Source organism: Melozone crissalis, unplaced genomic scaffold, assembly GCF_028551555.1.
Source record: "Melozone crissalis strain CALT ecotype California unplaced genomic scaffold, PUWL_Pcris_2 ptg000109l_1, whole genome shotgun sequence".
NCBI classification, from domain to species: Eukaryota; Metazoa; Chordata; class Aves; order Passeriformes; family Passerellidae; genus Melozone; species Melozone crissalis.
The window spans coordinates 1523888-1543122 of record NW_026535886.1 but is presented as its reverse complement, the minus strand read 5'-3'; positions in this window follow the sequence as shown (position 1 = coordinate 1543122).

The window sequence follows — 19235 nt, the reverse complement described above, 5'->3', positions numbered from 1 at the left end:
GCCTTTGCTGATCCAATTCTTGGCCAGCCCCCTGGCCTGTTGGCTCAAGATGCTGATCCCCTGGAAAACCTTTTTGTTCCAATGGGCTTCCAGCACAGCCAGAGCTCTGACCCAGGTCCTGGCAGGGCCATGTGCAGGCAGGACCTGGGGGCTGCAGCTGTTTGTTCCATCCCTTACCTGCTTGACTACCTGAGCAGAGTTAAGGACAGTGCAAATCTGGAGAAGATCTGGGTATTTCTGAGAGCTGAAAAGTTCTGGATGTGTCCCAGGCATGTCTGGAATCACTCTGTCTCCAGTGGTTTCCTCCTGTGTTAAACACTTGTCTACAGACAAGGCCAAACTCCCTCTTCCAGACTGAGCTGTGCCAGGAGTTACTGACCTCCTGTGCCAGGCTCTGGAGCTGCTCTCTCATCATGCCCAGATTTCCCTCTGGGAATGTTTGCCTGGCTTGAAACCACTGGCCTGAGCCAGCCTGGCTGAAGAGACCTGGGAGGTGGCCACAGACCCATTTGGTGAGCAGCAGACCATTGCCTCTTCCCAGGCTCAGCATCCAGCAGAGGATCTGACACCAGCCCCAGGCACACAAGCACAGAGCAGATCATGTCCCTGCAGCCCAGCGAGCTGTGACACCTCTGGGAATTTACTGGAAAGCCCTACCACCTCTCTAAGGCTCTCAGGAACAACCATGAGGGAAGGAAATAAAAAACAAGCCCTCAGAAAAAACACAAAATGCTGTGTGAAGTACCTGAAATGCCCCCAACAGTTTAACTAGAGCATGGAGTAAGCTGAGAAAATGTATGAACAAACGAATTAAACAAGTGAGCACACAGCAGACAAGTTGGCATTTAGGTGTCTACTGAGAAAGCTTAAGCACAGCAAGGGGAGAAAAAGCAAACTCAAACCAAGGCATAATATCCCTCACATTTTGGAGCAGAGCTCTCAGACCATGTATCAGCCAAACCACTCCAAATTACCATCTGCCAGAATGTCCTTCAAAGAAAACAGGTCCACAAGTTTGCAAAGCAGCAGTTTAATGTTGTCCTATCAGATGAGAGGCTCTCTCCAAAGAAGATTTTTGCACTTGAGTAAGAAACACTACACAAAAGTGTGACTCTCGTGGCCACTGCTACACTGTCAGGTACCATGAGACAATGAATTTTTGGAGTCCTGGCCATGTCATGGCAGGTACATCTGGAAAGAAGCTCTTTAGCAGCCCCTGTCATTTCATAAGTTACCTGCAAATGTTTCCAGATCCTCTGCATGATCTTCTCTGTATGCAGAAAGAGTCTACATAAAGAACCTGAGCAAACCACTCTGGTATTGTTTCAGAGACAAAGATACACCAGAATATGAAGAGCAGGTTTTGTTTCTCATGTATCTTCCTGTCATCCCTAAATCAGGCTCTGTTTCAGACTAGAAGCTGGATCCTTCCCTGGTATAAACCTGGGTACCTGCTCCTGTCCATGAGGCCCATCACTCCACACACGCTGAGGCCCAACTGCATTGCATATGAGATTGCCAAGTAAATGCAGGTCTGTGCATGCACCATGTGTTAGACTAGGCCATAAATAATTTATAATGCTGGAGAAGGTGACTGTATTTTTAGGTGTAGAAATATGCAGATAAAACAGTCCTGACATTCAATTTTCACTCTGCACTTCTGATCCTGAATTTGAGTCCATCCAAAGCATTTCTAAAGCCTCTGCACCTCTGAATGAGCAACACATCCCCTGCAAAGCCCCAAAACCCATAAATCAAAAAAGGGGCACCAGGAAAACCCATGGAGCCCACAGGATACCTCCTGCAGCCAGCACTACACAGGATGCCCCAGCATAAGGAAGAGCAGGCTCCTTCCCCTGAACCTCAAACATTCTGCAGGTCAGTCTCCTCTGGATTCTGGCTGCTGACCCTTATTCCTGACCCCACATCTAATCAACATGCCTTTGATGTCAGAGGCACGTGTTCATGGGGCCCAAATCTCTCTCTAAAGACCACGGGAGCTGCTCAAATCAGCACCTTGCCATCCTGAGGCAGCCCAGGAGCAAGGATGAGGAAGGACAAAGGTGCTCACTGGGGTGCTTGTAACTGTACCCTCTGTTACATCTTCCCCCAGAGAGAGCTGTCAGTGGGACAGAAGGAGAATTATTCCTTCCTTGGACTTTGTAGAAACAGGGAGCCTAGGGAAACCAAGAAACAATCATAGATTCGACACCACATTACTTCTGGATGTGTCCAATGAGCAAGATAAGGACACACTGAGGAGAAGGGGAAACAGATGTTGCAAGGGCAAGGAAGGGGACAAGACAGTTTTGTGGTGTGTCACAACACAGCTTTTGGTCTCTGCTATCAGAAATAAACCAAGGGAGGTGGAGAGAGGCACAGAGCCCAGGCGAGGGCAGGTCTCACCTGGACAGGGCAGCTCCCAGGACAAAGGCAGCGTGTTCCTTCAGCGAGGCCTCGCTGCTGTTCAACCCCTCGATCACCAGCCGGAGCCCACCCATGGACAGGAAATCCTTGGCATTGTCCACCTGGGAGAGAGCAGCTTCCATCAGCACAAAGCCCTAGCCCCTGGAGAACACCTCCCTCCACACCCACAGCATCCCTTCCCTCCTGCTCTGACCAGCAGGGAGTTTTACAAGGGATTAAAAATTCCGAGGGAATGGCTGTGGCTGAGCTTAGCACAGCCCTGCCCATGAGCAGAGATGTCACAGCTGCCCAGGCACAGTGTCCTCATGGGAGGACATTGTCACACTCAGAAGGCATCACTGGAAACTCAAATACTTTGATTATAGCTATCAAAACTGCTCTTGACATGTACTTTGGCAATTCAGGTGGTGTCAAAAACTCAATATATCTGCTGATGTCAAAAACCTCCAGCTCTTTGCTCTCCCCTGAGCAAGCCTTTACTAGGGATCCAGGGAATTGCATGTTTAGCAAATGAAGTTAATTAATTGATGCTGTAATTGTAGCACCAGGAGTCAGGGATGTTTAGGAGCCTGTCAGCATCAACAGGGTGCAAAGGGGGCATGGGAGCGAGTAGCATGGGCATTTCTGGGAGTTCTCCATGAGTTCCATCAACAACTTCCCATGGACAAGGAAGGAAAAAGCCAGTCCCAGCTTGGAGGGGTCATCCAGGAGCTTCCCCAGGGAGCAGCCCCACAATGACTTTTCTAAGCAAACAATAATGGATTAACTGCCAGTAGGGAAAACTTTGCACATTAGTGGGAATTCATCAGCCTCTGGCTCTAAGTGGATCAGGGGCTAGCCAGGCACAGTCCCAGCGGGCATCTGCTCTTGGAGAGGAGACCAGAAAAGGCTCTGGATGCTCATAGACAAAATTTAGAGAAACAGCACAAACTACTTCAAGTACAAAATTCAGTCCAAAGTCAAATCAATGCATTTTGGTATTCAATGATTTTTTTTTCAGTTTAAAAGAGGATCTGATGAATGCTCAGAACTGCCTGCACAGAAAAATCAGTTTCTGCCTGCACAGAAAAATCAGGTTTAGAAATTCAACATATCTCTCTGAAAGACAGGGACACAACAGCAATCGTTGGCTGATGGAAACAGAATATAAAAATGAGTTATCAGCAGGGCAAGCCGACCCCCTGATGAGGAGGAACAGGACCACAAGCCATGCAGGGCATGTGGGACCCTCTTCTAGTCAATGACTTCATGCTCAGTGTTATATGTATCTCAACCATGTACCTTCATCAAAATTGGCCCTAAGTCAGATATTTCAGGTACCCAGGAGAAGAAGCTTTGTGTCCTACAGGTCTGTCGTTACCAACCAAAGCAGGACCTGGGGAGCTCCAGCTCATCTCTGCTCCCCAGTGGGACAATACCCACCTGTCCCTCTGCAAAGCTGCTCTCTGCAGGTCTGCTGGGGCTGATTCAGGATTTGCAGCAGCTTTTGTATCCTTTCAGATGCTGTTCTTTTAACTGTCCCTATAAACCAGGCCTGCCAGAGCTCTCACTTTTCTGCAGACCCATCTTTATCTACAACGAAATCTATGCAGCAACCCAATTTCAGCTGCCAGTGGGTCCTTTTATTACTCAGCCTCTGTAAAAACTGGTTTAGTGCTGGCATCAGACATTGACTTCTGCATGAGAGGGAATATATGGACAGGCAGGAATTTGCATCCAGCAGCTGGAGTGGTAAAACCATCCCCTGCTGTAACCTCAGCAGCACCAGAGTCCTTTGTGCTGCCCCAGCATCAGTGAGACACCACAACAGCAGAATGTAAATTGTGCTGTTGTGCTGTAAAGCTTATTCTGAAGATGTGCTTATCTTTTTTAACCAGAGTCTGTTGTGAGAGCTCCAGTTCTAAAACTAACAAAATCCCCAAACTTAACAACTTGAAGGTATTAACCTCTCTGGGGAGCAGTGGATGCTGCAAGGCAGCAGCTTCTACCTCACTTCAGTCCACTGAAATCAGAACAGAAGAAAAACCAAAGATCAAAAGAGCTCTTGAGTAAAGTACACAGGCAAAGCAGGCGATGGGAGGGATGGGAGAAGAGCAAATATGACAGCAGTTATTCAGGGAGCAGGTTTGAATTGGAGGAGAAAGAAAATAGGGAGGGAAGGTGAGAGAGAAAATGTTAGAAAACAAGAGTGAGGGAAAGCAGCATTTCAACTGCACACGATGGAGAGGAAATTAGCAGAGAGAGATGGTGTAGCATGTCAGAGCAGAGGAGAGGGGAAGATAAGCAGAGTGAATAATTGAGAGAAAGAGCCTGCAATGCCTGAGAATGGGCCTTGGCTCCACACACTGCTGTGCAAGCACCGTGAATGCTGTTTATGAGTTACGCTCTGCCCTCTTCACATTTGCATTTGGGTTTTATGCGTTACAGATAACCCAGCAAGCCAAACCTTCCTACTCCTTCTCCAAGACAGGCTCCCGAACATGCCAAGCTGAATCGTGGCTGAGGAGAAGCAAACTAGAGCTGGCAACCAAAAGCTGAGCAAAGTCAGAGCCCTTGGGCTGACTCTTCAAAGGCAGGAGAGAGCATCTCCCCGGGCTGGGCACCAGCCATGGCTCCCACGGCACGCTCCGAGGCACGAGCTGCCCCGCACCCACTGCTCCAGGGTGACCATGGCAAAAAGCAGGGAGCAGCCTTTGCTTGCACGCCCTCCAGGGCATGGCATTTTCCACTCCACAGGGCATCCTGTGTCCCGGAGACAGCAGCAGGATGGCCGGGAGCTGAACAGTTCGGAAAAGCCACGACACGGCATGGTACTGCTCTGATGGAGGCTGGGGAAGGTGGGACTTGCAAAGTGGCCCTACACAAGTCCTTGGCCACCCACATCTGCAAGGATCCCCTGCTCCCACAGCAGGGCTGTGACTCGCTGCAGAGGAGTCCTGGCAGTTCAGCCCTTCCAGGGTTATGCAGCATCAGCGTCCTTTGGCTGCTGTTCAGTAATTACATTAAGCCACTGCTGCTAAAGTCAGTCCCAAGCAGAGATAATGCTCTGGACGCATTCAACTGACTGGAAGAAGAAAGAGGAGGAAAAGCCATGCTGGCTTAGAGACAAGTCATATTTCTTATCAGCTTCCTGCCTGACGAGAAGGTGCTGCCCAGCCATCTGCCCCGACAGCGCGGGCACAGAGCAGCGCTGTGATCGGCGCACAAAGGAGCCCCTGTGCTCCTGCCAGCCTCCTGCCATTCCCCCTCTCTGACCCCTTTGATGCTGCATGTGTTTCCCTTTGATGCTCCAGTCCCTGCTCCTCTGCCATTCTGAAATTGTTTGCCCCATCCTGTGCTGCAGGGATTTTCTGCTGGAATAGTCCAGATTGCTATGCTGGAATTCAAGGCATGCCAAGGCATTTGGGGGTTGCTTTTTAGCACAATGGCCTGATGCTCTGGCACCCTTAATCAGGCAAGATTAGCCCTGAGTACAAATATGAAGCTCTTTGGGTGCCCATTGTTCACAGTTATTCTCTGAGTCACACAGATGCTGTCAGTGACACAAAAGCAGGGAGAACAAACAGCAAGGAAGCCTCTGCATGCCCACAATGACAATTCAGAGTGGAAATTCAAGACAAAGAGCCCTGGAAATAACACTTGTATCAGCTGGCACATGGACTCTCTCTCTCACAGCAGCAACACTTCAGCTGCCTGCCTCCAAATACCACATTTGGTTCAACAAGTGCTGTTCCAGTGAAAGGGCTTGCACTGGCACCTCCCAAGAGTTGTCCTATTCACCCTCTGAAATGACAAAGTGCCATTGGAAACTCTCCCAGTGCACTCCAGACTCTCCCCAGTCACTGGGGAGGGAGAAGCCAAGTCCCTTCCCACACGGCAGAGCAGAGACTGGATGCCCAGACACCCTCCCAGGGGTGGCACCAAGGCAGGCACCAAGCCCAGGGCAGCAGAGCTCTGTGCCTGCAGCTGCATCCAAGGGGAGGTAGGAATGTGTGAGCTGAAAGCAGAGCAAGAGAGATCAGAGAGAGGGGGGAAAAGTGTGAGCACAAACCCCAGGAAGCGAGATGCCAGGAAATATGTTCACCCTCACACAGAGCTAATTAGCACAGCGAGGCTCTGCTTGCCACTGCTTACTCACACCAATGCAAAACAGGGGGTTTTGGGTGGCTGTCACCTTTCCTGGTACAAAGACGTTCTCTGTGAACTGATATAAAGGCACCTACCATCAACCACGGCAGCTTTCCATGGAAGCAGAGAGAAAGTAATTATTTTCGGAGCAACCACCACTCTACTTACCCAAAAATGGCAGCTAAAACACCATTTTGAAACATTAAGGAGATAAAAAAGGAAAAAGAGAAGATAAGAAAACCAGCCTGAGAACAGACAACAAATCAGGCAACCACCAGGATACTGCTGGCTCCTGGCCCAAGGGATGATTAATTCCAACCTGGATATAAAATAAGCCTGCACTAGTCCTCTGCTGTCTGTTATTGTCCCAGGATTATGGTAATTAAGCAATTTGTATTACCTGATACTGATAAGAAAAATAAAGCCCCGTTTATGACACCGTATCCCCTGGATTTTACACGGTAGTTACTGAGGCATTCTTGCTACCTGGTGAACATAATATTCGAGATCATAAAGCGCCGCGACTTTCTCATCCAGCGTGGAGGCAGAGCTGTTGAATTTGCTGATTAATTTAACCATAATTTCATAATCTGTTTCTATCTTCATGTTCAGCTTTTCAAACTCCTCCTTCAGCTGATCTATGGGCCAGAACTTCTTCCTCACCTCTTCCTCTCGGGCCTTGGAAACAAAAGGAGGAAAAACCAGATGTGAGATAACAAGATAGGAGATGAAGAGAGACAAGACAGACACAGAAAGGAATGCCAGCCCCAACATTCACAAAGGGTACCTGGCTGTCTGTGCCAATGGATTTATTGCTCTACATCAGAGGTGCAGGGGCAGGGTCCTTCTGAGAAGCCCAGGAACCCAGTTAGCTGTGATATACCCAAAACATGAGAGAACAGTAGAGCTCTGTGCACCACTTCTACATCTCTACAGCATTTGTGCACTATTTCTACATCCCATTTCCATCCAATTCAACATCAAGCCCACAGGCAGCAGTACTGCTGTTCTCTGCTTGCCTGCAAGTGGATCTTCTCAAAACCTGGCTGCAAAAAGCCCTGAGGCACCTCCCTGATCTTACAGCTGAACCTCTCTGGAACTGGACATGAGGCTGGAGAGCTCCAGAGGTCCCATCCAGCCCAAAGTGCCCAGTGACTCCAATGAGTTCTCAGACACAGACAAAGATGCTTTTGCCTTTCCAAGTGTTGAGCAAATTCCTGGAAGGGTCTATCTCCTAGGGAGAGGTGTGAGGACAGAAGCTGTCAGAAAGGGAGGCAGAAGGAGCAGTGATAAGCTGGGGGCAGCTGACGTGCTGTGCCATGGGGCTTGGCCAGCACACAGCCTGTCCTGAGCTCATCTCCCTCGCAGTAACAGCACCCCAAGGGCTGCCCTGAACAGAGAGCTGACACAAAACATGTGGTGAGGAGGAAAGGCTCTGTCAGAGATCTCAGAGAGCCCCAGAGGTGCAGGAACATCAGCACTGGTGGCACTGGGGACAGAGCCTGCTGCTGCAGGGGACAGAAGCAGCAGAGAGGCCATGCTGGAGCTGGGCTGCTCCAAAGACAGGAGAAAGGCAGAAAGCCCCTTTTGGAAGGCATTTGTCACAAATGCCAAGATGTGTTTGTATGCGGAGTGAGCCTCAGCTGGAGGGTTTGCACTGTCCTGCTCCCCATGAGGGATCAGAGAGGGCTGGAGGAAAACCAAGTGAGCAATGGAGGTGAAAGCTGTGTCAATGGAATGGTAAATTACCAGAGGTACCACACCCAACACATCCCTCCCCGAGCTGCCTCTGCCGGAGCACAGAGGTCCTCAGTGTAACTCCATTTCCTCTGACACTGAGCCTTCAGGGATGGATTTGCTCTCTGCAGGAGTGACTGCAAATGGAATACTTCAGGTTCATTAGATGTAGCTGCTTTTAGCCTAGTTGCTGGGACAAAAGCTATTCTAACAGGGGGTTTTAAAATATGGCTTATTTTCACCTAATAGAGTATCACTAATTTTTGCATTTCAATGATTCTCATTTCCAGCAGCCCTTTTCAGCAGCCCTGCAATCAATCAGCAATGCTACTATGGAAATAATCTCCAGCAAATGAAATCATGCCCTGCTGCCACATAAGGGAAGAAAAAGCCTTTCTGTGACACCAGAACTTTAGAGCCTTGACTCCTCTTTCAGTTTTTGTTTGAGTGAGCCAAGACCAAGGCATCAGGAGGAGCGAGGGTTAAAGAAATACTGCTGAGGGGGAGAAGGGAAAGAGGCTCTGATGTACCTGATGAGTCACACATCTTCCCACCTATTTACTTCAGGTAGTGGGTTGTTTTGTAACTAAATGGACAACTTGGAGCTTGTGTAAGGAAATGTCAGCCCCTGCTTCCCCATGGCCACTTGAGTTTTGCTATCCAGAGCACAAGGTTGGAAACCCAAAGCAAGGAGAGTAAAGGGAAATACCCTCTGTAAATACCATCAGCTGCAATCCAGTTCCCTTTGGGGTCTGCAGACATTTTTGTGAATTGAGCTGCAGTGAAACAGATAAATTACATTGTTCAGAGCAGCTGTGGCTGCCCCTGGATCCCTGGAAATGTTGAAGGCCAGCTTGAATGGGGCTTGGAGCAACCTGAGATAGTGGAAGGTGTCCCTGCCAATGGCAGGGGTGGGACTGGATCACCTTTAAGGTCGTATCCAACCCAAACCACTCACAGAATCTTCGAGTCATACAGAAAAGTCAGGGAACCATATCACTAACAGGTTAATAAAGGTATTTTAGGTCCATATTCACTACAAAATTAGTTTGCATAGTGTTTTCCAAGCAATCATTTTAACCATTGTGTTTCAGCAGAGTGTAACAGGGTGTTTTCAGATCCCTGCAATGTGCATTGCTTTAGAAATGGGAAACTCACCTTCCTTTCTGCCTTCTCACTTTCCTTCATTTTAGCCAAGGCCTTTTTAAGCTCCTCAGATGTGAATGAATTTGCATCGAGATCAACCTTGCCCAGCCTTGCAGAAGAAACAAAACAAACAAGAACATGTAATGAGTGAAAAACGGCATCAATTCTATTTTCACTGTGACATTCTAGCAATGGCTAAGGGCAGGAGGAAAGGAATGAAAAAACCTACCATACTCAAGAAAAGATTAGTCTGAGTGCTGGATTCTGTGTCAGGCTCACAGACACCACCCCCTGACAATAAAGGGCTCTGCTGACCCAAATTCTCAGATCCCACCACAATAAAAACAGCTGATGAATTGATACCTCAGAATTTCGTGTTGCCATTGAGGAACCACCCCAGCGCCACTATATAACTGCAGAGGGCCTACAAGCTTCAACTTGCAGATTTCAGCTTATGAACATTGTACAGAGAATCACAGGAGACTTCAGCACCTTTCCAGTGAGGGAAGGGACTACAGAGAAGTGGGAGAGGACTCTTGGTCAGGAACTTTAGTGACAGGACAAGGAGGAATGGGATCAAACTGCAAGAGATGGAAGAGATTTGATGATGGGAAGAAGTTCTTTACTCTCAGAGTGCTTGTCCCCGACACAGGGACCAGTGCAGAGAGGCTGTGGATGCCCCATCCGCAGCAACATCCAAGGCCAGGTGTGACAGGGGCTGCAGCAACCTGCTGTGCTAGGAGCTTGCTCAGCTTGGAACCAGATCATCTTGAGGGTCCCTTCCAAGCCAAACCATTCAAGGATTTGATCAATCTAACATCCCCATCTCCCACTGAGCAGCGGCCCTGAAACTTCAGTGACATCACAGCTCCCAGAGGGTTCCAGGTGGAATATCCAGGACCTGGAAACGAGCACAGCAGACACTTCACTGGTTGCCAAGGGTCAGTTGCTGCTCACCCTGCACTCTGACCCTCAGCGCTGAGGTGCTGCTGCTGCCTGGGCTTTTCCTGCAGCCAGATCTGGAGCGCTAATCCCAGCAGGACATGCTCTGCTGTGCCCATGGAGGTACAGTGCCATTCCAGGCAGGGGGCACCCGGCTTGGGCAGGCTGCAGCCATGTGGGAATGGATGGTGTGGGACAAGAAGCCCACTGGGAGATTGTGCTGCCCCTTGCAGAATGACAGAGACACTGTGAAGGAAATGGAAGTGGACCAGGGGCTGGATAAGGAAGAAATGATGGAGGTGGACTCCTCCTCTACTTCCATATCCAACCTGGTTGAGGACATGGAAGTAGAGGAGGACGACAACATCGACAAGATGGAGGTCGATGAGGAGGATAACATCAAGGACATGGAAGTAGATGAGGAGGATGAAAACGAGCCCATGGTCCTTGGATGAAGATGCAGCCCCACAGGTAAGACAGGCAGATGCTTCCCACATCCTGCCCACACACACACTGGGTCCCCTGACGCCAGGCTGGGGCTGGGCTGGATGGCCCCGCTCAGGGACACGGTGCCCGCAGGGGGCCTGACTTGTGCTGCCACAAGCACCAGCCCCGGCCTGCCCTGCGCTTGCCTGGGGCCACGCCAGCCCTGCCAGCCCCAGCCCAGCCCCTGGGGCCCAGCTCCCAGCCCTGCTGGGCCCTGTGCTGCCAGCTGAGTCCAGCTCTGCTGCTTCCTTTCTTCCAGGACTCATGCACATGATGGCACAGATCTGATGCCTTTGTAAATACGATCGAAGTTTAGAAGTTCCTTGTAAATATGTTTACTACGTTGGAAGTTTTTTGTAAATACATTTTGAAGATTGTTAGCCCATCAGATCCCATGTCAATATGTTCTGTATGTTTTTGTGGTTGTTGTTATAACAATTGTTATAATGACACATGTTCTGTAAATCCTAGGTTTGCTGATCTTCGGCAAATAAATACTGTTTCTTTTTAAAACCTCACTTCTTTTGGCCATTCCTTTGGGCACAGGCAGCCTTTGCACACTTGTAGGTTCCACTTGTTCCGCCTTCCCGGGGCTGGAGGTCCCTGGGGGTGTTGGAAAAGAAATGAAATTTAGCAAAATGTGTAATTATAGTTTAGTTATGAGTTGTGTGTGAATTGGTTTGTTAAAAGCAGTTTTGCAGTTTTGTAGCCGTTGATAGTGTGTGTGTTGGGTTTGTGCGTAACCTAGCAGGTAGTCTTAGGAATTTAATAAATAATTAAACTAGTGCAGGAAAGTAAGAATGCTAACCTGTCTGGAGGCAGCATACAATGCTCTTAGAATAAGATAAGCAGAAGATTTATGATCTTGCTTGTGAACTAAGGAATGTATTACAAGGGGACCGTGACTAGGCAAGGGGAACTGTTTCTTGGAGACTTTGTTATGAATCGCATGTATAAGAGGGAAGCACCCATACGTGAAATCGGGGGCTCGGGTTTTTTTTGGGACGTGAGTCCCCCCAGCTCCCCGGGCCCTTAATAAAGCACCCACAAAACTTATTCAAGTTTTGTGTCATTTATCAATCGGGCAACAGTTTTTATGGCGACCGCGGCAGGACTCTGAGGGCAGCCGGGGCGGTTCCGCGTCTCGATCCACTCCGAGCCGGCACCGAGCATTTCTCGGGGAGTCATTGGTCGTGTCCGACCCCCGCGCCTGTTGGACAAACTGCATCAAGGTAAGCCCAAAGATGCTTTATATTGGAAAAAGGTGATAATTGGATTTGGATTTAGTGGTTGGTAAAAAAGCCTAGGCTCCGGCCATAAGACGTCTAAGGACGCAGGACCGGAACTCGCCTCCTGTTTTTTTTTTTTTGGGGGAAGGACGGCGAGAAGGTATATTGATTTAAGGTGTATTGGTTTACTGGGACTAAAGGTGGAATTAAAGGTTGTAATATGATGTCTTGTAAAACTTTTAAAACCTTACTGCAAGCCAATGGTAAAATACCTGGAAATACGCCATTAGGTTGTATATTGAAACGGTGGAAAAGTGAGGGGTATTATCAAGAATTGGATAAAAGTAAAATGATAGATTATTGTAATCATTGGTGGCCTGAATATGAGATTGGGCAAGCAGGATGGCCGGTGAATGGTACACTGGAATTGGGGATAATAGAATCTTTGATGCAATTTTTAAGGAGAAATGAGAAATGGGATGAAATACCATATTTGGATTTGTTTTTCGTTTTGTACTGGAAAGATGAATGGCAAAAGGAGTGTGGTATTTTGGTTTTAGAAGTGAATGATGAGAGGGAGTGAGTGGGATGTAAAGAAAGAAAGGAGCGTAATTTGTATCCTTCAGTTGAGGAAGATTTGTCTTATTGTATAGCACGCCCGAGGGCTCTGGTTGCTCCTAATCTGCCCCCTGCTCCCCCTGCGGATATAGCTATAAAAATGGGATCTAGTGAGAGTGATAGTGATGGTGATAGTGAAAAGAATGAGAGTGTTAAAAGAACTCCGTTAGCAGGGCGGACTTGCAAGGGGAGGAAGGGGGCAGAAGGGGCCACAGTTAATTGTGCCGTTAAGGGAAGCTGTGGGACTACAGGGAGAAAGGATACTTATAAAGGTGCCTTTCTCCCCCGGGGATTTGGTAATATGGAAGCAATCAGCGGGGAGTTATCGGGAGGATCCTGAAAGGGTGGCAAGGGTGGTTAAAATGGTAATAAAGACTCAGAATCCGGACTGGAATGATTTACAGGTATTATTAGATACTATAATGGATTCCACGGAAAAGGAAATGGTTATTAGAGCCACTAGAGAAAAGGCTCGTGAGGAAATTCGGTTGAGACAACTAAATGAAACAGTTGATGAATTGGTACCTAGTGAGGAACCAAGGTGGGACCCAAACTCTACGGGAGGAATAAGGGCTGTAAAACGATATCAGGAATTGTTGGTGGAAGGAATTAGAACAGGAATACCTAAGACTATGAATTGGTCCAAGTTGTATTCGGTCAAGCAGGACAAGAATGAGTCTCCGTCTGCCTTTTTAGAACGATTAAAAGACATGGCTTGGAAGTTTACTAATTTACATGTAGAGGATCAATCAGGAAAACTTCAATGGGCATTGTTGTTTATGGGGCAATCACAAGAGGATATTAGGAAAAAGTTACAAAAGCTGGAAGGAGAGGACATTCGGAGTTTGGATAAAATGTTGGAGGTAGCGTGGAAGGTGTACAACAACAGGGAAAAAGAAACTGCAAAAAGACAACAAGCTAGTATTCTGGCTGTAATGCAACAGACAGGGGCAGGAGGAAGACCCATTAGGGGTCGAGGTCGGGGAGGAGCTAGTCACGGACAGAGGGGGCTGGCAAGAGGTCAGGGAGGATTTGGGTTTGCACCTAACATGGGGAGGTTGGATCCAAACCAGTGTGTGTTTTGCCGACAATTGGGACACTGGAAAAATGAATGCCCGGTTAGAGGAGGTATGGGCATGGGAAACATAGGATTAAGGACAGGTCCAATGGGGAATGCTCCTGTGGGAGGATTCGCGGGAGGACCAACAGAAGTCGCTCAAGCACTAGTTTTGGGAAACTATCAGAATCAAAGCTGACTAGAAAAGGATCTTAGGGTAGTTTTAGAGATAGATGGAAAGGATCAAGAATTTATGGTAGACACTGGAGCAACATATTCTGTTCTTAATAGACGATTGGGACCTTTGAGTGACACAACAGTACAGGTGGTGGGGGCAACAGGGAAGCTAGAGGAACAACCATTTTTAAAACCTTTAAATCTTAGGTTTGGGGGGAAAGAATTAGATCACCAATTTTTGTATATGCCAAATTGCCCCACACCCCTTCTTGGCAGAGACCTGTTGTCCCGACTTAATGTGAAAATAATATTTGAGGGAGGAAGGGTGAAATTGGAAATACCTGAGGAACAAATAGCAGGCATTTTTGTGATCAAGGAAGTGGATGCCTCTCCTATTCCAGAAGAAATTGAGCAGGCTGTAATACCCTGGGTATGGGAGTCAGGGGTCCCCGGAAAATCTAAAGCTGCACAGCCAGTAAAGGTGGAACTAAAGGAAGGGGCCCAACCAGTGAGGGTAAAGCAATACCCCTTGAAGCTTGAGGCAAGGAGGGGAGTAGCCCCGTTAATTAAACAATTTTTGGCTCAAGGAATATTACAGGAATGTGAGTCGGAGTATAATACTCCAATTTTTCCAGTAAAGAAACCTAATGGTAAGTACCGTTTGGTACAGGACTTAAGGGCTATTAATGAAATAGTGAAAGACATACATCCAGTTGTTGCTAATCCTTATACCTTGTTAACATCTGTATCGGAGGAGTTTAAATGGTTCTCAGTGATTGACCTTAAAGATGCCTTCTTCTGCATCCCACTGGCAGTAGAGAGTAGGAAATATTTTGCCTTCGAGTGGGAGAGTCCTGATTTTGGGAGAAAGAAGCAGCTTACGTGGACGAGACTCCCACAGGGATTTAAATGCTACCCTACTATTTTTGGAAATCAACTGGCCAAGGAGCTGGAGGAATGGAAGATAACCCAGGTAACAATATCCCCATCCTTGTATGTAGTCCTGCAGTAGGTGGACGACGTTTTTCTGGCTACTAAGGAAAGGGAAATGTGTGTGGAATTAACAATTAAATGACTCAACATGCTGGGCCAAGCAGGGTATCGGGTTTCTAAGGAAAAAGCTCAATTGGTCAAAAATAGCGTTAGTTATCTCGGTTGTAAGATCACACAAGGGCAGAGACGTTTGGGAGTAAACAGAATAGAGGCTGTGGGATCTCAGCCTCTCAGAACTGGGGGGCAGAGTGAACGAGACCACCCCTGGGGGGCTCGGGAGTCCTGGAATGTTGCCAGAAATGTCTGGTGGCTGGACTTGGATCCCACATGGGAGATGACATCAGTATGAGGATGGGAGGATTTCACCGGGGTGAACGGTGAAGGGACAGGTTAATTGGAGTGTGAGATACAGGGTTTAAAATTTCTGTACAGGGGGGTCGAGAGAGGTAAGATGGAGGAATTGGGGCGTGCCCTTCTCCTTCTTCTTCTTCCTTTAGGCCTCCATTTTCTGTGGTGATGTTGGCACTCCGGGATTGGACCTTACTAGGGGAACACTGGTTAATAAGGGTAGAGGGTATTGGAGAAAAATGATAAATATTGTGTACGTAACTCCGGGTATAAAGATAGGTGGCCGCCCCAGGGGCTCTCAGTGTGTGCCCATGGCTGACTGCTGAGCAGAACTCTGTCAGGCCAAGAGAAAATCTTTTAGATAAGCATTTAATAAACCGAGACCGAGAAAAAATCTGAAGTTTCCTCTCGTCCTTTCGAACCCGGGGGCCCAAGGCCATCTTTGGGCTTTTTCCAGACCATCTAAACAGCCCCAAAATCCGACAACTGGAATCCCTGGGCGGGCTATCTCCCACCAAACCTTTCGGGGGGGGGAAAAGCCCTGAAGAGCTGAAGAGCCAAGAGGACAGCACTGATAACTCCTGAGGAGAGAAGCCTGAAGAAAGAAAGAAGAAAAAGAAAAAACCGGCCAGGAGGAACTGCAAAAATCAGCAGTCACTGAGAACTCCATCTCTCAGCTTCTGCTGAAGACAGTTCGTAGCAGAGCGGCCTGGACTGGGACCAGAAAGGTGCCTCTGGACCCATCTCTCGTGATCTGCTGGACGGAGACTGAGGGCTTTCAGACCACTCTGACGACAGATTCGGTAAGAAGGCCAAAATAAGATCATGAGGGCCACACTCTCCCAGGAACAACGGGAAATCTTATCCACCTTACAAAGTGTAGCAGAATTATATACAGAAGGGATCCCAAAGAAAGAATTAAAACAGCTGTTACTATGGGCAAGGCTCAATTATCCACTTGCAGAGACATGTTTGTTGTTCGAAGTGGGGTTTTGGCAAGAAATTAATAGGCATTTATATATTTTAGCAACAAAAAAAGATGAGACAGTGTTAAAGCTACTCTCACCGGCAAGAATCATGTTACAAGGTATCTCAGTGCAGTCTAAAAGACTGGAAAAGCAGCGAGAAGCTGCGGTACCCTCAGAGGTGGGGGCGGAGCGGAGCTCCGGGAAAAAATTAGCTCTGGCTTTAAAAAGCCAGGGGGAAAGGGCTCTCGAAAAAAGAGAGCAGGAAAAAATATTAAACCCCCCGATCAAAAAATGCAACAAACTCCAAGGGCGTCCTGAAACTCCAGAGAGTGTGGAGGAGTCAGGAGCGGAAGGGGGGGAGCAGGAAGATAAGGGATCGGGGGGGGCGCTTGTTCGCGGCGAAAGCGGCGACGCGGCGGCAGCGGCAAACGCGGGCAGCGCGGGTGAAGATGAGGAGACGCGCGCGGAGGGCGAAATTCGCAAAAACCGGGGTGTAGACTCACATACGAGCGCGGGGGCGGCGAAGGCGGGAGGCGGACTAGGGGTAAATGTGCAGCCTCAGAGGGCCACCGTGGTGAGACGCAGGAGGCGCGCGGTTGTGACGTCAGACCCGGTGCGGAGGTCGGCTCGGATAGCGGCGCGAGCTGGGGTGCTGGAGGGAAAGGTGAACACAACGTCAGAGGAGGAGGAGGTGGACTCAGGGACAGACCGAGGGGCGGGGACCTCGGAGGTGAAACGGGGGGGAGACGATGACGTCAGCTTGGGGGACACAGGGAGCGGCTCGGAGAGCACGCATGCGCAGAAAGTAGGGCGCGGGCGAACCCGAGCCCGGTCCCCTGTGACGTCGCGGGTGAGGAGGGGCCGTGTTAGGGATTCTACGTCCCGGGGCTCCACACCATCTCCAGATCCGGTGCCTTTGGTTCAGACCCTCGGAGTCCTAGTCCCTTCCCTTCCCGGGAGACGCCGAGCCGGAAGATGAAGTGGGGCAGTCGAGCTTGCTCCGTCATCCGAGCCAGGGAGGCCGGTGACAGCGCCACCTAGTGGCAGGAGGGCAGAAGTGCACCACATGCCGGGTCGGCTCGGCGGAGCCACAGCGCCATCTCGTGGCGAGACTGCAACAATGCAGCAATTTTTTCCAACAATATATAAAAAGAAAAGCACCTCGAAGAAGAAAATGTTAACACGACAAAGGGATTATCCATCCACTTCGGAATTTCATGAAGATGATGAAAGCTCAGATGAAGAACAGCTACAAGGGGAAGATGTCATAAGGATCACAGCATCGGAAGGTGTCCCAACATGGATGCTATCAGCAGCAGAAGCAGCAAAAAGCTTCTTGCATTCATTCGATACAGTAAAGAAGAAATATCAACAGGATCCTCGAGTTTCCTTTTCGGATTTAGGAGCAAGGCCAAAAACCTCAAGGCGAAAAATGAGACACCATGAATCACCGATGACATCCACAACACCATTATTCATGCAAATCCCAATGGAGTCTGATGAAGAGGGGTTTCAAGAGCCGGTGAAGACGATGGATTGGAGGCAAATCAGAAAAGCATTGGAAAAGGAAAAGCATTTATTCCCGGGATCAGGGGATTTGACAATGCCAGTGACATATGATGCCCAGGGACAGAATCCAAGGTGGGAAAGGATGGGTCATGAGACACTCAAAGACTTAGGGAAGGCGGCTCAAACTTTTGGGCTGAACTCACAATACTTCAAACAGCTATTAAGAGGGACATTCTCTATATATGATCTCACACCATATGATATTCGAAGTATTGTGGCAATGATCCTCACTGACACACAGAGTCTTATCTGGGAAAAAAGGTGGAGAAAATATCTTGCTGAGTTGCGGAACAGATACCAAGGTGGGCCAAATGCGAACCTCACAGAAGGGCAATTAGCAGGGGATCCTCCAGATGACAATCCAGGGGAACAAGCAGCGCGGCTTCCACGAAGAGTGTTAAGCGACATCAAAGAAGCAGCGCGATTGGCAATCATACAAATTACGCCGACAGGAGCTCCGGATGTTCCGTTCTCTTGCATCAGGCAAGGTCCCACAGAGCCATTCATGTCATTCATCGACCGACTCACGCAAGCCGTGGATCGACAGGTGACAACAGAAGAAGTGAAGAGGCCTCTCTTGGAGAATTTAGCTTTCGGCAATGCCAACCCGGATTGTCAACGGGTGATTAGCACCATGCCAGGACGGCCATCCTTGGCAGAGATGGTGGAGGCATGCAGCAAGGTGGGGACGCCTCAGCACATCGCAGCGATTGTGAAGAATGAATTAAAAGATGAATGGGAAGAACAGCTGAAGGGACGCTCAGAAGGGCAATCAGAGAACAAGACATTGGAGAAGATGTTCGAGAAATTACTCCATCAACAGGACGAAAACATCAACAAAGTTCTTGCGGCAATGCAGAAAGAGAACAACCCCCAAGGAGGACAGTGCTACAGATGCGAGGGAGATCATTAGTGCTTGTCCAGACTGTCAGCTTGTGCAGCCACCTTCTTCTACCGGGGCCATCAATCCGCGGGGGCTGCAAAGTCTTCAGTTGTGGCAAGCTGATGTCACAAAATACCCATCTTTTGGGAGGCTCAAAAATGTTCATGTTTCTGTAGATACATTCTCAGGTGCAGTCTTTGCTTCAGCACATGCTGGGGAAACAGCAGACCATGCTTGCCGACACTTTCTGCAGGCATTTGCAGCCTTAGGTGTGCCTCAGGAGATAAAAACAGATAATGGTCCAACATACACAGGCAGGGTGCTTGACAGATTCCTGAAAAGATGGGGTGTCAGACACACGTTTGGTATTCCGCATTCACCCACAGGTCAGGCAATCATTGAGAGAACACATCACACCCTAAAATCCCTTCTGGACAGACAGAGAAGGGGTGAGCCAGAGGCAACACCTCACATGAAATTAAATAAGGCACTGTATGTGCTGAATTTCCTAAATAGCTCATCCTCGG